The sequence below is a fragment of the Hyperoodon ampullatus genome (genome assembly GCF_949752795.1).
Source record: "Hyperoodon ampullatus genome assembly, chromosome: 11".
Classification (NCBI taxonomy): domain Eukaryota; kingdom Metazoa; phylum Chordata; class Mammalia; order Artiodactyla; family Ziphiidae; genus Hyperoodon; species Hyperoodon ampullatus.
The window spans coordinates 79100971-79118233 of NC_136924.1; the positions used below are offsets into that span (position 1 = coordinate 79100971).

Here is a 17263-nt window from a genome sequence, read left to right on the forward strand (position 1 = left end):
TGAAAGAATGTAACAAACTTCTATAACTTCCATTTGTCTACAAAGGTACCATCCTTTTTTTGAACAGGCTATCAATTAGAAAATGCCTTGAAATTTCTCACTTGTATTTCCCTTATTTTGTTATTCTTGAGGACCCTTCACTTTGTAGTGTATATATGTTTTTGTTTAGTTTTTCCCGATTAATTTCAGACACATATATATCAATACATACATATATATATATAAAATCTAAAAAATATGAAGTAGTAAGAATTTTCTATTATGAATATATTTACTATAGAAAATTAGTAAATACATAAAAATATGAACACAAAACAAACACACACCCATACAAAATTGGGTATAAAGAGGATGGGACTCAAACTGTACATACTATTTTCTAACTCTGGCATTTTTCATTCAAAGTACATTTTGAATATTTTAAAGTAATTATATATTCTTTTATGATTTTATATTCCATTACTGGGATGTATAATAATTTATTTTACTAATATTTATTCATGGATATTTTGGTTGTTTTTAATAAAGCATTGACAAGCATCCATATATGTAACTTTGTGGTGCATATTAGATACTTCCTTAATTTCAATTCATGAGGTAGAATCATGTTGCCCAAGGGATATAATTTTTGAGCTCTCTTACAGCTTTTGACATTTTGTACAATTTTTTCCCATAAGCAGCCCAAGAGAATAGCTGTTTTCTTGCAACCTGATTACATTTAGTCTCACCAGTTTTTAAATCTTACTTATTTAAGGGATAATCATATCTAACTTTATTCTGCATTTTAAAAGATTATGTGATATGCAGCATTTTTCATAGAAATATTAGCAATATACATATTAGCTCTTATCATTTGCTTGATTGTGTCCTCTTCCCACTTTAATATTGGTAGACTCATAATTTTTTGGATTCCCTCCCTAATATATAAAGTTAAGTCACAAATCTCAAAAGCCCTATAGTAAGACTTTGACAATTGTTACTCTTTATTTTCTATCACTAAGTACATTAAGCTTTAGTTCCATTGATGAAATAATAAAATACAAAGTTGTTTCCATGATTATCTGAAAAGATTAGTCAAAAAACTATAGTATTTTTTATGTTTAATTTTTTATTAAGCATAGTTGATTTACAATGTTTCAGGTGTATAGCCAAGTGATTCAGTTATATGTATACATATATCTATTCTTTTTCAGATTCTTTTCCATTATGGGTTATTACAAGATATTGAATATAGTCCCCTGTTCTATATAGTAGATCCTTATTGTTTATCTATTTTATATATAGTAGTGTATATTTGTTAATCCCAAATTCCAAATTTATGCCTCTTCCCTTCCCCTCTGGTAACCGTAAGTTTTCTTTCTATGTCTGTGAGTCTATTTCTGTTTTGTAAATAAGTTCATTTGTATCATTTTTTTAGATTCCACATATAAGCGATATCATATGGTATTTGTCTTTCTCTATTTGGCTTCATACGATATGATAATCTCTAGGTCCATCCGTGTTACTGCAAATGGCATTATTTCATTTTTTTTATGGCCGAGTAATATTCCATATATGTACCACATCTTCTTTATCCATTCATCTGTTAATGGACATTTAGGTGGCTTCCATATCTTGGATATTGTAAACAGTGCTGCTATGAACACTGGGGTGCATGTATCTTTTCAAATTAGAGTTTTCTCTGGATATATGCCCAGGAGTGGGATTTCTGGATCATATGGTAACTCTTTTTAGTTTTTAAGGAACCCCACATACTGTTTTCCACAGTGGCTGCACCAATTTACATTGCCACCAACAGTGTAGGAGGGTTCCCTTTTCTCCACACCCTCTCCAGCATTTATTATTTGTAGACTTTGATAATGGCCATTCTGACTGGTGTGAGGTGATACGTCATTATGAAAATCTATAGTAATTTTTGAAAAAAAAATGACAAAAAAAGATTATTTAAAATAAAAGCATCTATTATTATAATTTCTATTGGTTTCATACTTACTAATTTGGAATTTGAAAATTTTCAGATTTTATAAAGGCAAAAAGTAGTGCATATATTACTAAGCCCTCTGAAATAAAACACATTAATAGTTCTTCAGTGAAGGGTATGAATATTCACACTATGTGGGTAAATTAAAAGTATAAGTTTCACATTAGTTCAGGACAGGTTTTGCCAACAGCCAAGTTACAGAAATCCTTGGTTTTCAAGGGTTTTATAATTTTAAAACTACTGTAGATCTGGATTATTTGAATATAAAAGATAAATCCATATCATACTGAATATCAACCAGAATTTCTATCTAGTAAGGGTCATATAAGTAAATTTGACTAGATCTGTTTGGTTGAAGGCAAAAGGATCAATTTAAATAAAAGGGATATATCCAGAAAAAACATGAAGAGTTAGCTACTATGTTCTTCAGTTAACATTTTTTTTTAGGGGGAAAGGGGCTGCGAGTTTACACTGTCTGCTCAGTCCACATTTTTGAGGATCCTCCTTTCCTAATTTTTGAGTTGAAGAAGAACATTTACAAAGAAAGTTTCCTTGATTCTCTCCTCCCTAGTTGGGAGTTAAGTGACAGTCAAGGTTGTGAAATCCATATACACACTGTATATTTAAAATAGATAATCAATGAGTACCTACGGTATAGCACAGGGAACTCTGCTCAATATTCTGTAATAACCTAAGTGGGAAAATAACTTGAAAAAGAATAGATACGTGTATATGTATAACTGAATCACTTTGCTGTATACCTGAAACAAACACAACACTGTTAATCAACTATACTCCAATATAAAATAAAAATGAAAAAAAATGAATAAATACTACTTGTCAATAAATATCTCTGAATATCATACAAAAGTAAAGTTTAAGGGGCTTCCCTTGTGGCGCAGTGGTTGGGAGTCTGCCTGCCGATGTAGGGAACACGGGTTCGTGCCCCGGTCCAGGAAGATCCCACATGCCGCGGAGCGGCTAGGCCCGTGAGCCATGGCCGCTGAGCCTGCGCGTCCGGAGCCTGTGCTCCGCAACGGGAGAGGCCACAACAGTGACAGGCCCACGTACCGCAAAAAAAAAAAAAAAAAAAGATTAATGAATTTTGTGTGCATATTCAACTGTGTGTAAATATCTGCCTGCATGTTTTTTGTTGAATTCCATGAATGAACTAAATTGTCCCTATGAGTCATGAGAATTAGTCTGAAATAAAATATACCTCACAAGAGATGAAGATTTGCCACCAGTGAGTATATTCAAACAAGACAATTCTGAAAGAACGTTTTCCGGAATATTTTAGTAATGGCCAAACCCCTGGGATGTGATATATTCTCTAGGGCAGGGTTTCTCAACCTTGGTACTACTGACAATTCCTTGCGGGGGGTGGAGGTGGGAGTCCTGTTATAAGAAGCATACTTGGCATCTGTTCACTGGATCCCCTCCAGGTGAGAAGCACTGCTCTAAAATAAACAGTTTGGAGGGAAAAATATCCATTTGCATATGTGTTATGGTTTGTTAAAATATATGTTAACACTTCTCATCATAAATATTTTTTTGTCTAAAAATAAAATATGTGCAAGAAATCACACCCAAACGATTATATAACTAGTTTTTAAGTGTGGAAGAAAGAGTTCTACGTACTCGTTTTTAAAAAATGAATGACTGGGATCAGTTTCTATACTGCTACAATTAAATATGTCATGATGAATGTCATTTAGGGCTAAAAGCTTATATAACATTTTGCATAAGATTAAAAAATTTCTCCTCATTGCTTAAAAGTATAGTTATGCTTTAGTATCCATTAAATACACCATACATTTCAGTAAAAATGGGATCGTGACTTAATAAACGGTCTGAGGTTGTTCTTTATCAGTGCGATTTAGTTAAGGATTGTAAACACAGTTAAATTATTTATGGGAAACAAATCACAGCAATCAATTTAATTTTGATCTGTGGGCCGTAAAACACAGTATCAAAGATTTTTCTAGGGCAATAGTACACTTAATTTTTGTTTCTATACATGACATGCATATTATCTAATTATGTATTATTTTAAAAGTTGCACGTAGTTGTGGAAATGTGCCTTAGAAAATGAGTGTCTGACTCATAAGTAAAGTCAAGCTGCTGTATGCACTTCCTGTGCATCAACAGTTAAAAAAATCAAGTGAGACTTCTATTCCTACACGAATTTATGAACTCACACTACAGCTCCATCGGTGCTTTTCACACACTGATCCAACTGCAAATGGAATTTCCACATTTCAGAATCCATGCACTGGGCAACTGAGGAGCTTTCATCTAGCTTTCAATTGGAAATAATTAATCTGCATTGTTGTAATGATATGCTAAATGGAAAATACTAATAGAAGAACCTGATTCTATAGATGCTTCTCAACTAATGAATATGCTCAATTAAAATCATATGCTCATTGACAGGTATCAATATTTGCCAGTACCATTTGTGTGAAATACATTCTTAAAGCTGAAATATGTAGTCTCATTACATATTAGCATTAATAAATGAGTATTTGTAACCATTTTTGATGATAGGGATACTTAATTGAACCACAATTAGCAAAATGTTATCTTCCCCAAAGAGAATTCTATTCTTCTCGCTAGTAGAGCTACACTATGAAAAATTATCCTTATTATCAATACATTTGAATTTCATCAATAAAAAAAATTTGTGAATATCTGCTTTTTCTTGGGTTAACGTAAACTCGTACATAATATTATCAATTAAGCCTCTTGGCCCATAAATACCTGAAATATTTAATATCTGGCCCTTTACAGAAAAAGCTTGCCAATCCCTGATTTAGCTCATAATTCTGTAAACTGGCAATCTGAGCTGGGTTCAGCTGGACAGTTCTTTTGGTCTTGGCTGGGCTCTCCCATGTATCTGCAATCAACTGCTGGGTCTGATGTGGCCACTACTACTAGGATGGCCTACGGTAGGATGGCTTGCTTCTCCTTCCTGTGGGCTCCCGGCTCCTGCAGACTAGCTCGGGATTTTTTACATAGCAGCTGGACAGAATTGTATAAGAAGAGTGAAAGGTCTCTTAGATATGGACTCAGAAATGATACAATGTTACTACAGCCACATTATATTGGCCTAAGTGAGTATGTATTAAACATTAATTCCAAAATTCTTATCTAATTGTCTAATTATCTTCTCAATATATTCAAAGATATCAGGCATTCTATTATGTTTATCTTCTTGGAGACAAATCTCGTGAACATATCTCCAGCCTGGATTGGTTGTTCTCTAGGTCTGCTACATAGCTGTCTATTCTGGGACTTCCCTCAGTCATTTTTCTAGGGGTTTCGCTACATCTCTCTTGAGCTGTTATCTTCAGCTTTCTAGATACCACTGGATCCTTTTTTCTTGCTTTACTTCTTTGTGAGTACCTACTCCAGGAGATTCCTGAGAAAAGGCACATGAGAACTGCTTTGGTATCTCCTTTGTCTTGAAAATGCTTTCATTCTACCCTCACACTTAATTTATAGTTAGGCTAAGTGTGAATTTCTAGGTTGGAAATCTGTTCAGTTTTCAAGGTTATTGAGGAGTCTGATTACATTCTGATTCCCCATCATTTGCACAAATTTTTTCTCTCTTATGAGAACATTTGTTAATTTTCTTTACCTTTGTTTTTCAAAAATTTAACAACAAACTTAGTTACAGGCCTACCTAGAAATTCATATCTTACAATCTAGAAAATAATGTCTTTCAATTCTGCAAGATTTACTTTAATACTGCTACTATTATTATTATATTGTTTCCTGCATTCTACTTTCTGCTTTTTTTATTATTATTTCTCAAAATCCTATGATTCAGCTAATGAACCTCCTGAACTGACTGCCATATTTTCTGGTCTTTTCACTCCTATTTTCCATTTCTTCAATGGAATACAATTTTTATACAATTTTTATATTTTAATAACATTTTTATAGAATTTTCTCTGGAGGACTTCTATCACTTCATCTTCTGAATCTTGTTGTTTTTTTAAACATTCTACTGTATTTTGTTTCTAATCCTTTTATTTGACTTAAAAAAAAGCATCCTCTTCCTGTTTCATAGATGCAAAATCTTCTCTTACCCTTGAGGAAATTAATAAGTTTTTTAAACTTTTCATATATCCATAGAATCTGTTTTATTTTCTGCTTTTCATGGGAAATTACCTGTTCATACTTGACTATTTGCTCATGTTTAAAGAGTAGAGTACTAAAATGCTGAGTAACATCTCTGTGCTTGCAGTTGTGGTTTATGGACTGTGATCTTAATAGCAGAGCAATCTGGCTGGGTTGTTTCCTTGGGGCAATTTCTGATACCAATACATTTAAGTCTTTTATCTTGGGCTGACTAGATTCCTCAGAAAAGAATCTTCCAATTTCCTGTCTGGTTGTTAGCATTCTGAGAGCTGTGATGGGGAAAATGGCTAAGGTTCTCAATAAGCAGCTTTAACCTTTTCCCCTTGCTGTCCTCCCAACCCCATTTCATTACAGCATCTACACCTTCAACTGTGCTTGGTGATCCCTGGTCTAAAGACCCTCTATTTCTTTTTTTTGTTTGTTTTGTTTTTTCCAGAGAACTAATCTCAGTTTTCTGACAGAATTGGCAGAGAATAAGTGGGAATCTAACTGTTTATTAAACAGACTTCCAAACTTTCCTTCTATTTGAAGCTTCACCTTCATTTTCACTTCTAGAGATATCTGGTGCCACCAATGAGTAAGCCTTTGGGAGTTTCTACAATGTACACTGTATATTGTATGTTGGTCTTCTCAGTCATCTCCACTTCTCATTTAGCGCTCCATTTCAGAGTTTTTATTTCAGTGAGGTTTTAGAAGGGAGTAGGTAAAACTGCTCTTTTTAACTAGATATGTGTTAGAAAAAATTATGAAACTTTTTTACTTTGAAATAATTTTAGATTTACCAAAAACTTGCAATGATAGTACAAGGGTTCTCATATGCCCTTAATCCAGCTTCTTCTCTTATTAACATCTTACATAATTACGGTACATTTATCAAGCTAAGAAATAGTATCATATAGTAATATTAAACAGATTACAGATTTTATTTGTATTACATCAGTTTTTCCAATAATGCCTTTTTTTCTGTTCCATGATTAAACCAGGGCAGAACATTGCATTCACACATTATGTCTCATTAGTCTCCTCCAATCTATGGTAGTTTCTCACTCTTCCTTATTATATTGACACTGTTGAAGAGTACTTTTCAGGTATTTTGAAGAAATTTGGATTTGCCTTTTTTTTTTCCTTATGATTAGACTGGGGTTATGAATTTTGGAGAAGAATACCATAAAGGTGAAGAATGACTCTCATTGTATCATATCAGGGGCAACATGGCATTAAACATAATTTATCACTGGCAATGTTAACTTTGGTCATTTGGTTAAAGGGCTATCTGCCAGGTGTCTCTAACATAAAGTTAATATTTTTTCCCTTTCTTTAATCTGTTCATTAGATATGAACAACTAAGTCCAGTCAACACTCAAGGGGAGGGAAACTGGACTCCATCTACTGGGAGGGGAGTATTTACATTTATTTTTTAGAGATAAATGAATATTTTTAAACTACAGATACAGTTTCTTCTGCAGCTGCAGAACTATTTAGCATTTCTAATTCTTCTTGCATCAGTTCTGGGATTTATATTTTTCTTGGTACTCTTTCATTTCATCTAAGCTTTACAGTTGATTGGTATTGTTATTTATATTGCTATATCATCTCTAAAATTTTTATAGGATCTACATTATCCTAAATAAAGGTTCATTCCTCTGATAACGTTCATTAATAACATTCCCCTTTCGTCCATTAATCTTGTGAAAGATTTGTGAATTTTATGTCTTTAAAAAATGACAGCTTAGTATTTGTTAACTTTCTAATCTATGTCATGCATTTTTGTCATAACCTTTATTATTGTTTTCCTTCTATCTTCTTTGGATTATTCTATTCTTTCTTATCTAACTTCATTAATAAATTGGAAGTGTTATTAGCTCATTATTTTGCAGTCTTTTCTACTTTCTAATTTAAATATTTAAGGCTATGATTTTCCTCTGAAGTAACACTATAGATGCTTCTCACAGCTTTTTAAGTAAATAACTATTTAAAAAATGACTACAATTTTTCCTTTGTGCTTAGCTTTCTTTTTAAATTTCATACACAGTGAAATGCACAAACTTTAAGTGTATCACTCAGTGGATATTTACATACATATACACCCATTTACTCACTACCCAGATCAAGAAAAAGAACACTTAAATGCCACAGAAAGTTCTCTCATGCTTCTCCCCATCATAGACAACCACTATTGTAATTTCTATCCCCATAGGTTACTTTTTCTTGTCCTTAAAGCTCATAAAATTTGAATCACACCATATTTATGCTTTTGTGACCAACTTTTATTCAACACAAAATTTCTGAGATTCATCCATATTGTAGAGTGTATCATTAGTTTGTCTTTTAATTTTGGTGTAGTGTTCCAAACAATACACCACAACTTATTCATCCATTCTACCAATAACGGATATTTGGAGAGTTTGTGTTTGGGATTATTATGAAGAAATCTCCTTTTATCATTCCTTTACACATCTTTTAGTGGGCATAAGAATTAATTTCTGTTGAGTGCATACATAATTGTGGAAATGGTGGGTGCCAGAGTATACATGTGTTGAGCTACTTAGTAAATACTGCCACACACTTTTAAAAAGTAGGCAAATTTACACTCCTACCAAAAAAGCATCAGAGGTCCAGTTGATCCACATCATTGTCAATACTTGGTATTTTGTCAGTCCCTTTAATTATATCCATACCCAGAGCAGTGGTATACTGGTATCTCTTTGTGATTTTAATTCATATTTCCTGCATGAATAATGATATTGAGCACCTTTTCATATGCTTATTGGCCATTTTTACATGTTGGTTTGTAAGGGCCTTTATTCCTAGGTTGTGGCTTTATTCCAAAAAGTAAGGCCTTTCAGGGATTCTCAAATGAAAGCCATTGATTTATCAAAACACTTCTGCCTTTGCAAGACTTTACTTACAACCCTTACTTCCCGAAAGTACCTGGTCAGCTATTTAACCTCTCAGCTGTTCCTTTTTGTTGCTGGATTTTAAGAGTCTTGCACTCTGCGTATGCAATTTAGGATTTGGCCAAGGACTTGGGGGTAATTTGAACACAGATTTTTGTTGTTCAGAGAGTTTGTTCTGAAAATATGCCTCTTGGCAGGCGTGAATTCTGCCTCCTGCCTCATTGGCCCTGTAAGACTTTTTCTGCTTTTGAGTTTTAATTCTGCATGCTGCCAAATAGAAAACGCTTTTAAGACTGAATGCAGGGAGGAACTTCAAGATGGCGGAAGAGTAAGATGCAGAGATCACCTTCCTCTCCACAAATACATCAGAAATACATCTACATGTGGAACAGCTCCTACAGAACACCTACTGAACGCTGGCAGAAGACCTCAGACCTCCCAAAAGGCAAGAAACTCCCCACGTACCTGGGTAGGGCAAAAGAAAAAAGAAAAAACAGAGACAAAAGAATAGGGACGGGACCTGCACCAGTGGGAGGGAGCTGTGAAGGAGGAAAGGTTTCCACACACTAGGAAGCCCCTTTGCGGGCGGAGACTGCGGGTGGCAGAGGGGGGAAGCTTCAGAGCCACAGAGGAGAGCGCAGCAACAGGGATGTGGAGGGGAAAGCGGAGAGATTCCCGCACAGAGGATCGGTGCCGACCGGCACTCACCAGCCCGAGACGCTTGTCTGCTCACCCGCCAGGGCGGGCGGGGCTGGGAGCTGAGGCTCGGGCTTCAGTCGGATCGCAGTTGAGAGGACTGGCGGCGTGAACACAGCCTGAAGGGGGCTATTGCACCACAGCTAGCCAGGAGGGAGTCCGGGAAAAAGTCTGGAGCTGCCGAAGAGGCAAGGGGCTTTTTCTTGCCTCTTTGTTTCCTGGTGCGCGAGGACAGGGGATTAAGAGTGCTGCTTAAAGGAGCTCCAGAGATGGGCGCGAGAAGCAGCTATCAGCGCGGACCACAGAGATGCGCATGAAATGCTGAGGCTGCTGCTGCCGCCACCAAGAAGCCTGTGTGCAAGCACAGGTCACTGTCCATACTTCCGCTCCCGGGAGCCTAGGCAGCCTGTCATAGCCAGGGTCCCGTGATCCAGGGACAACCTCCCTGAGAGAACACACAGTGCGCCTCAGGCTGGTGCAAGGTCACGCCGGCCTCTGCCGCCGCAGGATGGCCCCGGATCCGTACCCCTCCCTCCCCCCGGCCTGAATGAGCCAGAGCCCCCGAATCAGCTGCTCCTTTAACCCCGTCCTGTCTGAGCGAAGAACAGAAGCCCTCCTACGACCTACACACAGAGGCGGGGCCAAATACAAAGCTGAACCCCAGGAGCTGTGTGAACAAAGAAGAGAAAGGGAAATCCCTCCCAGCAGCCTCAGGAGCAGCGGATTAAATCTCCACAATCAACTTGATGTACCCTGCATCTGTGGAACATCTGAATAGACAATGAAATATCCCAAATTGAGGAGGTGGACTTTGGGAGCAAAGATATATATATATTTTTTCCATTTTTCTCTTTTTGTGAGTGTGTATGTGTATGCTTCTGTGTGTGATTTGTCTATATAGCTTTGCTTTTACCATTAGTCCTAGGGTCCTGTCTGTACGCTTTTTTTTCTTTTACGTAAAAAAATTTTTTTCTTAATAATTATTTTTTATTTTAATAACTTTATTTTAATTTATTTTACTTTATTTTATTATATTTTATCCTCTTTCTTTTCTTCCTTCCTTCCTTCCTTCCTTCATTTCTTTCCTTCTATTTTTTTCTCCCTTTTATTCTGAGCCGTGTGGATGAAAGGCTCTTGGTGCTCCAGCCAGGCATCAGGGCTGTGCCACTGAGGTGGGAGAGCCAAGTTCAGGACACTGGTCAACAAGAGACCTCCCTGATCCATGTAATATCAAATTGTGAAAATCTCCAGGAGATATCCATCTCAATGCCAAGACCCAGCTTCACTCAAATACCAGCAAGCTACAGTGCAGGACATCCTATGCCAAAAAACTAGCAGGACAGGAATACAACCCCATCCATTAGCAGAGAGGCTGCGGAAAATCATAAGAAGGCCACAGACACTGCAAAACACACCACCACACATGGACGTGCCAACCAGAAAGACAAGATCCAGCCTCATCCAACAGAACACAGGCACTAGTCCCGTCCACCAGGAAGCCTACACAACCCAATGAACCAACCTTAGCCACAGGGAACGGACACCAAAAACAACGGGAACTACAAACCTGCAGCCTGCAAAAAGGAGACCCCAAACACAGTAAGTTAAGCAAAATGAGAAGACAGAGACACAGCAGATGAAGGGGCAAGATAAAAACCCACCAGACCTAACAAATGAAGAGAAAATAGGCAGTCTACCTGAAAAAGAATTCAGAATAATGATAGTAAACATGACCCAAAATCTTGGAAATAGAATGTAGAAAATACAAGAAACATTTAACAAGGAACTAGAAGAACTAAAGAGCAATCAAACAATCATGAACAACACAATAAATGAAATTAAATATTCTCTAGAAGGGATCAACAGCAGAATAACTGAGGCAGAGGAACAGATAAGTGACCTGGAAGATAAAAGGGTGGAAATAACTACTGCAGAGCAGAATACAGAAAAAAGAATGAAAAGGACTGAGGACAGTTCAGAGACCTCTGGGACAACATTAAAAGCACCACATTTGAATTATAGGGTTCCCAGAAGAAGAAGAGAAAAAGAAAGGGACTGAGAAAATATTTGAAGAGATTACAGTTGCAAACTTCCCTAATACAGGAAAGTAAATAGTTAATCAAGTCCAGGAAGCACAGAAAGTCCCATACAGGATAAATCCAAGGAGAAACACACCAAGACACATATTAATCAAACTATCAAAGATTAAATACAAAGAAAACATATTAAAAGCAGCAAGGGAAAAACAACATAACACACAAGGGAATCGCCATCAGGTTAACAGCTGATCTTTCAGCAGAAACTCTGCAAGCCAGAAGGGACTGGCAGGACATATTTAAAGTGATGAAGGAGAAAAACCTGCAACCAAGATTACTCTACCCAGCATGGAATTCATTCACATTTGATGGAGAAATTAAAAGCTTTACAGGCAAGCAAAAGCTAAGAGAATTCAGCACCACCAAACCAGCTTTACAACAAATGCTAAAGGAACTTCTCTAAGCAGGAAACATAAGAGAAGGAAAACACCTACAATAACAAACCCAAAACAATTAAGAAAATGGGAATAGGAACATACATATCGATAACTAACTTAAATGTAAGTGGATTAAATGCTCCAACCAAAAGACATAGACTGGTTGAATGGATACAAAAACAAGACCTGTATATATGCTGTCTACAGAGACCTACTTCAGACATAGGGACACATACAGACTGAAAGTGAGGGGACGGAAAAAGATATTCAATGCAAATGGAAATCAAAAGAAAGCTGGAGTAGCAATTCTCATATCAGAGAAAATAGACTTCAAAATAAAGACTGTTAAAAGAGACAAAGAAGGACACTACCTCATGATCAAGGGATCGATCCAAGAAGATATAACAATTGTAAATATTTATGCACCCGAAGTAGGAACACCTCAATACATAAGGCAAATACTAACAGAGATAAAAGGGGAAATCGACAGTAACACAATCATAGTAGGGGACTTAAACACCCCACTTTCACAAATGGAGAGATCATCCAAAATGAAAATAAGTAAGAAAACAAAGCTTTAAATGATACATTAAATAAGATGGACTTAATTGGTATTTATAGGACAATCCATCCAAAAATGACAAAATACACATTCTTCTCAAGTGCTCATGGAACATTCTACAGGATAGATCATATCTTGGGTCACAAATCAAGCCTTGCTAAATTTAAGAAAATGAAATCATATCAAGTATCTTTTCTGACCACAATGCTATGAGACTAGATATCAAACACAGGAAAAAGTCTGTAAGAAACACAAACAAATGGAGGCTGAACAACATACTACTTAATGACCAAGAGATCACTGAAGAAATCAAAGAGGAAATCAAAAAATACCTAGAAGCAAATGACAGTGAAAGCACGACGACGCAAAACCTATGGGATGCAGCAAAAGCAGTTCTATGAGGGAAGTTTATAGCAATACAATCCTACCTGAAGAAACAAGAAACGTCTCAAATAAACAACCTAACTTTACACCGAAAGCAGTTAGGGAAAAAAGAATTAAAAAATCCCAAAGTTAGCAGAAGGAAAGAAATCATAAAGATCAGATCAGAAATAAATGAAAAAGAAATGAAGGAAATGATAGCAAAGATCAATAAAACTAAAAGCTGGTTCTTTGAGAAGATAAACAAAATTGATAAACCATTAGCCAGACTCATGAAGAAAAAAAGGGAGAAGACGCAAATCAATAGAATTAGAAATGAAAAAGGTGAAGTAACAACTGACACTGCAGAAATACAAAGGATCATGAGAGATTACTACAAGCAACTCTATGCCAACGAAAAGGACAACCTGGAAGAAATGGACAAATTCTTAGAAATGCACAACCTTCCGAGAATGAACCAGGAAGAAATAGAAAATATGAACAGACCAATCACGAACACTGATATTGAATCTGTGATTAAAAATCTTCCAAATAAACAAAAGCCCAGGACCAGATGGTGTCACACGTGAATTCTACCAAACATTTAGAGAAGAACTAACACCTATCCTTATCAAACTCTTCCAAAATATAGCAGACAGAGGAACACTCCCAAACTCATTTTACATTCTACATCTACATTCTACAAGGCCACCATCACCCTCATACCAAAACCAGACAAAGATGTCACAAAGAAAGAAGACTACAGGCCAATATCACTGATGAGCATAGATGCAAAAATCCTCAACAAAATACTAGCAAACAGAACCCAACAGGACATTAAAAGGATCATACACCATGGTCAAGTGGGGTTTATCCCAGGAATGCAACGATTCTTCAATATACGCAAATCAATCAATGTGATACACCATATAAACAAACTGAAGGAGAAAAACCATATGATCATCTCAATCGATGCAGAAAAAGCTTTCTACAAAATTCAACACCGATTTATCATAAAAAACCCTGGAGAAAGTAGGCATATAGGGAACTTTCCTCAACATAATAAAGGCCATATATGACAAACCCACAGCCAACATCATCCTCAATGGTGAAAAACTGAAACCATTTCCACTAAGATCAGGAACAAGACAAGGTTGCCCACACTCACCAGTATTATTCAACATAGTTTTGGAAGTTTTAGCCACAGCAATCAGAGGTGAAAAAGAAATAAAAGGAATCCAAATCGGATAAGAAGAAGTAAAGCTGTCACTGTTTGCAGATGACATGATACTATACATAGAGAATCCTAAAGATGCTACCAGAAAACTACTAGAGCTAATCAATGAATTTGGTAAAGTAGCAGGGTACAAAATTAATGCACAGAAATCTGTAGCATTCCTATACACTAATGATGAAAAATCTGGAAGTGAAATTAAGAAAACACTCCCATTTCCCATTGCAACAAAAATAATAAAATATTTAGGAATAAACCTATCTAAGGAGACAAAAGACTTGTATGCAGAAGATTATAAGACACTGATGAAAGAAATTAAGGATGATACAAATAGATGGAGAGATATACCATGTTCTTGTATTGGAAGAATCAACATTGTGAAAATGAGTCTACTACCCAAAGCAATCTACAGATTCAATGCAATCCCTATCAGACTACCACTGGCATTTTTCACAGAACTAGAACAAAAAACTTCACAGTTTGTATGGAAACACAAAAGACCCCGAATAACCAAAGCAATCTTGAGAAAGAAAAATGGAGCTGGAGGAATCAAGCTCCCTGACTTCAGAGTATACTACAAAGCTACAGTAATCAAGACTGTATGGTACTGGCATAAAAGCAGAAATATAGATCAATGGAAAGCCCAGAGATAGACCCACGCACATATGGCATCTTTTCTTTGATAAAGGAGGCAAGAATATACAATGGAGAAAAGACAGCCTCTTCAATAAGTGGTGCTGGGAATACTGGACAGGTACATGTAAAAGTATGAAATTGGGGGCTTCCCTGGTGGCCCAGTGGTTGAGAGTCTGCCTGCCGATGCAGGGGAGATGGGTTCGTGCCCCGGTCTGGGAAGATCCCACATGCCACAGAGCAGCTGGGCCCGTGAGCCATGGCCGCTGGGCCTGCGCGTCCGGGGCCTGCGCGTCCGGAGCCTGTGCTCCGCAACGGGAGAGGCCACAACAGTGAGAGGCCCGCATACCACAAAAAAAAAAAAAAAAAAAGAAGAAAAGTATGAAATTGGAACACTCCCTAACACCATACACAAAAATAAACTCAAAATGGATTAAAGACCTAAATGTAAGGCCAGACACTATCAAACTCTTAGAGGAAAACATAGGCAGAACACTCTATGACATAAATCACAGCAAGATCCTTTTTGACCCACTTCATAGAGAAATGGAAATAAAAACAAAAATAAACACATGGGACCTAATGAACTTAAAAGCTTTTGCACAGCAAAGGAAACCATAAACAAGACGAAAAGACAACCCTCAGAAGGGGAGAAAATAGTTGCAAACAAAGCAACTGACAAAGATTAATCTTGAAAACAGAAAAGCAACTCATGCAGCTCAATATCAAAAAAACAACCCAATCCAAAAATGGGCAAAAGACCTAAATAGAGATTTCTCCAAAGAAGATATACAGATTGCCAACAAACACATGAAAGGATGCTCAACATCATTAATCGTTAAAGAAATGCAAATCAAAACTAAATCAGATATCATCTCACACCGGTCAGAATGGCCATCATCAAAAAATCTACAAACAATAAATGCTGGAGAGGGTGTGGAGAAAAGGGAACCCTGTTGCACTTTTGGTGGGAATGTACATTGATACAGCCACTATGGAGAACATAGTGAAAAAAAAAAAAAAAACTAAAAATAGAACTACCATATGACCCAGCAATCCCATTACTGGGCATATACTCTGAGAAAACCATAATTCAAAAAGAGTTATGTACCAGAATGTTCATTGCAGCTCTATTTATAATAGTCAGGACACAGAAGCAACCTAATTGTCCATTAACAGATGAATGGATAAAGAAGATGTGGCACATATATACAATGGAATAGTACTCAGCCATAAAAAGAAACGAAATTGAGTTATTTGTAGTGAGGTGGATGGACCTAGAGTCTGTCATACAGAGTGAAGTAAGTCAGAAAGAGAAAAACAAATACCATATGCTAACACATATATATGGAATCTAAGAAAAAAAAAGGTCATGAAGATCCTAGGGGCAAGACGGGAATAAAGACACAGACCTACTAGAGAATGGACTTCAGGATATGGGGAGGGCGAAGGGTAAGCTGGGACAAAGTGAGAGAGTGGCATGGACATACATACACTACCAAACGTAAAGCAGATAGCTAGTGGGAAGCAGCCGCATAGCACAGGGAGATCAGCTCAGTGCTTTGTGGCCTCCTAGAGGGGTGGGATATGGAGGGTGGAAGGGAGGGAGACGGAAGAGGGAAGAGATATGGGAACATATGTATATGTATAACTGATTCACTTTGTTTTAAAGCAGAAACTAACATGTACATTGTAAAGCAATTATACTCCAATAAAGATGTTAAAAAAAAAAAGATTGAATGCAAAGTTCGCCTCGCATGTTTCCATTTTCTCAAGAATTGTAGCTCCTCCAATCCCATCTACATTATTGTTTTACAATGACAATGCCTTCAGAAAGTTGCTTTATATATTTTGTGCCACGTTTATGGTTGGTTTTGGTGAAATAGTTCCATACGAGTTATGTTGTGATGAGTAGAGTAAGAAGCTCCACTCAGTAAGCTTTAAAGTCCAACATTTTCTATTTCATTCCTAGATGCTATCATTCCTTCTTTTAAATATATATATGGTTGTGTTTTTCATCATCTCTTTTTCCTGACTCACATAAGAGATTTACAAATTAAAGATTCTTTCCCCCTTAAACTAGTTCTATAAAATTTTAAATTCTACAGATTCTGATACATTTGTTCCTTTTATCATTCAACATTTTTTTCTCCTCTCATATAATACTTTGTTGTGGATAGTAATGATATCACTGCACAAAGGATTCATTAAAAGTCTGTAGTAGTGTTGTAGAACAACTGATACTGAAACTTGTGAAACACAGATATTAACATATATT

The 17263-nt window shown here is 36.5% G+C and overlaps 1 protein-coding gene across 1 annotated transcript in view; it reads right to left on the bottom strand.

The window, feature by feature from the left end:
• CCDC91 (coiled-coil domain containing 91) overlaps positions 1 to 17263 on the bottom strand; it is a 312709-nt gene that overhangs the window by 54199 nt on the left and 241247 nt on the right. The gene's annotated exons all lie outside the window — the stretch shown is intronic.